This window comes from Parasteatoda tepidariorum, chromosome 8 (assembly GCF_043381705.1).
Source record: "Parasteatoda tepidariorum isolate YZ-2023 chromosome 8, CAS_Ptep_4.0, whole genome shotgun sequence".
NCBI lineage: Eukaryota > Metazoa > Arthropoda > Arachnida > Araneae > Theridiidae > Parasteatoda > Parasteatoda tepidariorum.
In genome coordinates this window covers 29567313-29573481 of record NC_092211.1, presented here as the reverse complement: position 1 = coordinate 29573481, position 6169 = coordinate 29567313, and positions in this window count along the sequence as shown.

Sequence of the window (6169 nt, the reverse complement as noted above, 5' to 3'; positions counted from 1 at the left end):
CACAATCCGCTTATAAAGTGAACCCATGCATACATCCACAGATCGTAACTTTGATCTGAACTAGAGAACGATCAATCTCCAATTCAGTACCCCCAGAGGTATGTATTGTTATAGAACCATGGAGGACTTTGTGACCCGATAGATTTAACGTGCATCAGTCACGATTTCACGACTTCTTGCAGATATGCCCAACGCCCTACCAACCAGGTTATCCCGGCCTAGATCAAGTATTTGTATAAATGCAACAAAATATTGGCTCCCCAGTAAAATTTTTATTATTTATTTCGATAAAGATTATGTAACAAAGTTGGACTCCTCCCGCTTGAAAAGCAGTTTCCCTGGCTCCTTACGATTTCCTCATTATCGGTAAAATATGTTCAACTTTGAACCATATCATTAATAGTTTAGTTCAAATTAAGCAACGGCGTGTAACATAATATCGGCAATGTGGGGCAAATATGTTGAAACCTTATTAAGTAGTTAAAACGAACCATATTTCAGTTCAAGCTGCACCATTTTATTTTAATCTAATAGTCGGCGTTAGACAGTCAGCCCAATTTTGAGTTTATGACTTTCAATGTTCAACTCTGTAGCTTTGTAATTTAAACCAAACTCAGAAGACAAAGGAACTCCTGGATCAAGCATTGGGACAAGCTAGCATCCGTGGAGAGGATTGTTTGATGTGATCTATACGTATTTGCGTTAAATGGAGAGAAAAACTACGAAAACCTGTTACAGTTAGCACAATGCCCAGGGGTTCTAACCCCTAATCCGTCAACATCTGATCATATTTTGCTTCAGCACTAGCTGGTAATAGAATTCGTATGAACCAGCCACCGCAGGGATTCAAATCTGGGTCACATCATTGGGAAGCGAAAGCTCTATTCTGTGAACCACCATATCGTATAATAAAGCTGCACCATATCGTATTATAACGTTCAAATATTTTTATTTAACTTAGCACCATATTAAGGTTTAAAAGTATTATGATTTGAAACATTTTAAAATAATTTCGTTGAAGTAGCGTTTAAAATTCAAGACTAAAACCCATAGAAATACAAAATTTCCATGAAAATGAATGTTCTTTCAAAATATTGTGAAAGAACCTTGTCCTGGTTAAGTAATGCTGCATTACGTGTTCAAGCTTTTAAGCAAAATCCAACATCCCAATATCCATAACTTCATTAAATACGTTTTAAAGTATTGTTTTTAGAAGCAAAATTTTTGGCACCAAACTGACCCATTTAGACTAATTATTAGAACACTCTCCCCATAATTTTCTCTCTTTGTATACTTACAATTATCTGGGTGTGATGTTTCCTTTTAGTTTCATGGGACACGACCTTGACCTATTGGAAAGTTTAAAGTCAAATGTAGCAACTAAATTGATCAGACAATGCATTTAAGAATTGTGATTTATGTTGGCTTGAGACACTCATATTCAAAATAGGGTGTTTCTTAGTTTTTGTTTTCAACTACTTCACCCTTTAAAAAAAAATCGGAAGCAATTCGTAAATATTATTTATTGGAATATTATCCTTAAATGTTAATGCTTGTATATGTTAAATTATTTTTCGAATAATTTGTATTTTCTGCCTAGAAATAGATGTACGAATCTAATCTATGTTAAAAGTTTAAAAAAAAATTTTTTTTTTGATTGTATACGAAATAACATGATAAAAAAAGCATATCGGTAAGTTATGAAAAAATATTTTTCTTTCATAAGAAAAATAAAGGAAAATTTTTTCCATATCATATTCTGGTGTCATTTATGTAAAAATTAAATTTTCAGATAAAAACGCTAATTTTACGAGGAACTATTGATAAGAATAGCATTTAACCCTTTTGAAGGCCGTGGTAAGTATACATACCACCACGTTTTACCACTTTTAATTTAGGTTTCCATTTTTCAATAACTTCAGCTTTCTTGAAGTGAATTTAAATAAAATTGGTAACCATTTGTCACTTTTAAAAAACGTATAAAAGTTATAAAATACATAATTCCTTTTGAAGTTTGTAACATTTAAGGAATTTATTTTATAAATAAATAAATAAATAAATATTAATATTTTATAAATATATTTACCACCAAAAAAATGGCATTTTTATAAATTAAATGAGTTTTTTTTTGTATCAATTACTGTTCTTAAAACAATTTTAATTCCAAAAATACTTTAATTTTTCTTTACTAGAAATAAAGGGCCAGTTAAAGGGCTAAGATGACACCAATAATGCAAACACAGACAAATATATTTTTTACTAACTAAATATAGAGAGGAAAAAAACGGTATACTCTAAATAACTTTTGATCTAATGATTGGATCTTCAAGTATTACGACTCAATCTTAATGGTTAAAAGGGATGATTTTAAATGTGTTAATTAAGTAGTGCAGACGATATTTTAAGTTCACAAAAACTTACTATCTCTGAAAAAACAGATTTTTTTTTATTGATTGAAATACTTGACCCTCAAAATATGTAGGACAGCCGCAATCGGAAAAATATGTTTGTTCAGGAATACGGACGAGAGTTTGAGAAACTGAATTTTGAAAAATCGTATTTTTAATCTTTTTTTAGTTACATTAAATATACGACAGGTTATTTTTCTTCTCAGGAACTATTTACGACCCTAATTTTCGTAATTTTGGTATCAACACTATGTAAGGATTATAAAAATATTTTTATAAAGTCATTACTTTGTAATTTAGCTATTAAAATGCTAAAAATAATTTTAAAGGTTTATTGAATGAATTTTTCGGAGAATTTTTTGNAAAAAAAAAACTTTATTCAGAGAAAGTAAGTTTTGAGTTCGTTTTGTAATAGAAAATATCGTTTGTATTAATCTGTTCGCTAATTTCATGTCATCCCTTTAAACCATTATGATTGATTCCTTAATACGTAAGGATCCTGTCATTACATTAAAAATTATTTGGGATGGTTCGTTTCTTTCGCACTTTGTTTATTTGAATTATAGTTCCATGTAAATTATAATACTCAGTAAATAATAATAACCTTATACATATTAGTTTAAAAAAATTTTTTTTTTCCTTCATCCTACAGTTATACTTTTACGTAAATTCTCTTAATCACATTTCACATGACAAAAAAAAAATAAACAAATTAGGAATAAATGCCAAATTTTTAAAATCACTTCTGAATTTCAGAGCAATTTTATAGCTTCACAGCAGGATAATGCATCTATACACATTGCTAGATGACGCGAGATTTTCCGAAATTCAAACTAAGCAATTAGAGCAATTTATAGTTTCACAGCAGGATAATGCATCTATACACATTGCTAGATGACGTGAGATTTTCCGAAATTCAAACTGAGCTATTAGAGCAATTTATAGTTTCACAGCAGGATAATGCATCTATACACATTGCTAGATGACGCGAGATTTTCCGAAATTTAAACTGAGCAATTAGAGCAATTTATAGTTTCACAGCAGGATAATGCATCTATGCACATTGCTAGATGACGCGAGATTTTCCGAAACTCAAACTAAGCATTTAGAGCAATTTATAGTTTCACAGCAGGATAATGCATCTATACACATCGCTAGGTGACGCGAGATTTTCCGAAATTCAAACCAAGCAATTAGAGCAATTTATAGTTTCACAGCAGGATAATGCATCTATACGCATTGCTAGATGACGCGAGATTTTCCGAAATTCAAACTAAGTCATGAATACAATTTCGTTGAAACTGGATGCAATACAAAAGTATTTTGGGATTTAAAAAGGATAAATCAAAGACACTGTATTGCCAAGAGTGATGATTTACAACTTTTTTAGAAGAAAAAAAAACTGCTTAAAAATGTTAGAATCAGAACCCTTAATTGTAATGATATTTTGACTAACTGCAATTGACTTTTTCAAAGTACATTGAAAGCAATAAAATTTATATTTTCATTCTAAACAATTTTCCCAGAAAAAAAGTAATGTTTAAGAAATTAGTTTTTGCATTGAGTTATCATTTTATTTAACATTATTTCATTTAAAGTAATGGAGCTGCTTTGGTTTCCTTCTATTGGTTTCCTTCGAGTTTTGTATAATAAATAATAAGGAAACAACTTTATCTAAAACTATTTAGTTTTGTTCACACACATTCAGAAATAAACTTATATGTGAGTTGTTCAAACATTCGTAGTTTAAAATGACTTTAGGTTTCCCAGACATTCAATCTTCTAATGACAATTTTAATTTTTATTTTAATAAAAAGCGGTTCAAAATTATATTTTTTATTTTGAAATTTGTTTCGAAAAAAAGTACTTTAGTTGTTAACATTTATGCTACCATTTATATTAGCATTTATGTATGCAATAATTTGAAAACATCATATCTAATTGCATAAATTTGCTCATTTATAATATTTATAATCATATTTAAAAAAATCTGTTCATTGTTTTACAGGTAAAATTATTAAAGTCATCATTAAAAAGTTGGATAAATTTGAAAAGCGGAAAAGAAAGAAAAGCGGTTTAAAATTATATTTTTTATTTTAAAATTTGTTACGAAAAAAGTACTTCAGTTGTTACCATTAGTTGCTACCATTTATATTAGCATTTATGTATGCAATAATTTGAAAACATCATTTCTAATTGCATAAATTTGCTCATTTATAATATTCATGATCATATTTAAAAAAAATCTGTTCATTTGTTTTACAGGTAAAATGATTAAAGTCATTATTAAAAAGTAGGATAATTTTTTTTAATTTTTAAAATTGGATCGTAACTATGAAAAGAGTAGCCTGTTGAATATTTTTAATTATTTATATACTTGAAATGTATTTATTATTAAAAAAAGTAACTCTAATCGCCTATTTTGAGGATTTAAGTGATAGGACTCTATGTTTTTCATGATTTATTCTAACTTGATGAGGGAAAAATTTGAAACTAGACTGACTTTGATGCAATGCATTTTTATTTGCTATTAGTTCTACGTAGGAGGTAAAAAAAAGCAATTAATTAATTAATCGGAATTAATCAACACAATGAAATAACGCACAAAACTGAAAAACATATACCGGAACAATTAATAAAACTAAAATCAACCCATATTTTTTTTATTTATTATTTTTTTACTGCCCTTCCTGGGAGCTGCAGGTTTTAGATTTAGCCAAGAAGATAGATTAATTACCCTCAGTATCATTTGGCATGATGCATGTCAACTCATGATAGCCAAAATTAACTAAGATCAAGCAATTTTTTTCGGTACTCATCCCTTTAGGGAGAAGGGGGGGGAGTATTTTACATTAGCATATTTGGTACAATGCCTAATGATCTATGAGAAAAAATTATTTTTCAAAAGTTCCTCCTGAACGCATTAATTGAAATTTTTGAGCAAATTCAAGGATCGGGGGGCTAAACTTGCCCCTTGCACTCGCTGATCATATTTCGGCAACACAACAAACTTCCTTTTATATAACTAAAATTAAATCTATATAACTTCCTTATATAGATTTAATTTTAGTTATATAACTTCAAAACAAAATTGTAGGATTCAATAAGAAAAAGCAAGAACCGTTTTTCTAATAAAATACTTTTTTATCAGTGCTACCTGATATCAGCATTTTTATCAATGCATTAAAAAAAAGCGCTTATGTTGGTTTATTTATTTATTACTTATAATTCGTATTTTTCCTATTACTGAAAAAGGCGAGGAAAAAAACGAATATAACCGTCTTTTGGTTTCGATCAGTGTATAAAAAAATAGTCTCGTTAAAATAGGTTTATTAATTTTTTATCCAAACTGTAAAACGCTAGTGGCGTCATCTCTCGAGGAAAATTCGTATTAAATACGTATTTACAAAATGCGATGTACGAAAACTGTTTTCTCGTATTCTCTAGTATTATAAGTATTTTATTTCAAAGCCTTTAAAAATTAAATAAATAAAAAACTTCTCCTTGCTCCTGAAAAATCTATAACTTAAATGAAAAATAAACAAAAACTTTTGTTGTTTGGTATTTTCAGTTTCTTGATTACAAAGTGGTTTGAACTTTTAATACTTCTCATTCATCTAAATCAGAACAACGTATATTTTTTTTCACTTTTCCCAAAACACTGTACAAATATAGTGCATGATTGAAGTCATGGGCGTCACAGGCTTCCAACACGACAATTAAAAAATTACGACGATAACTAAATAAAACAAAACTTAAGT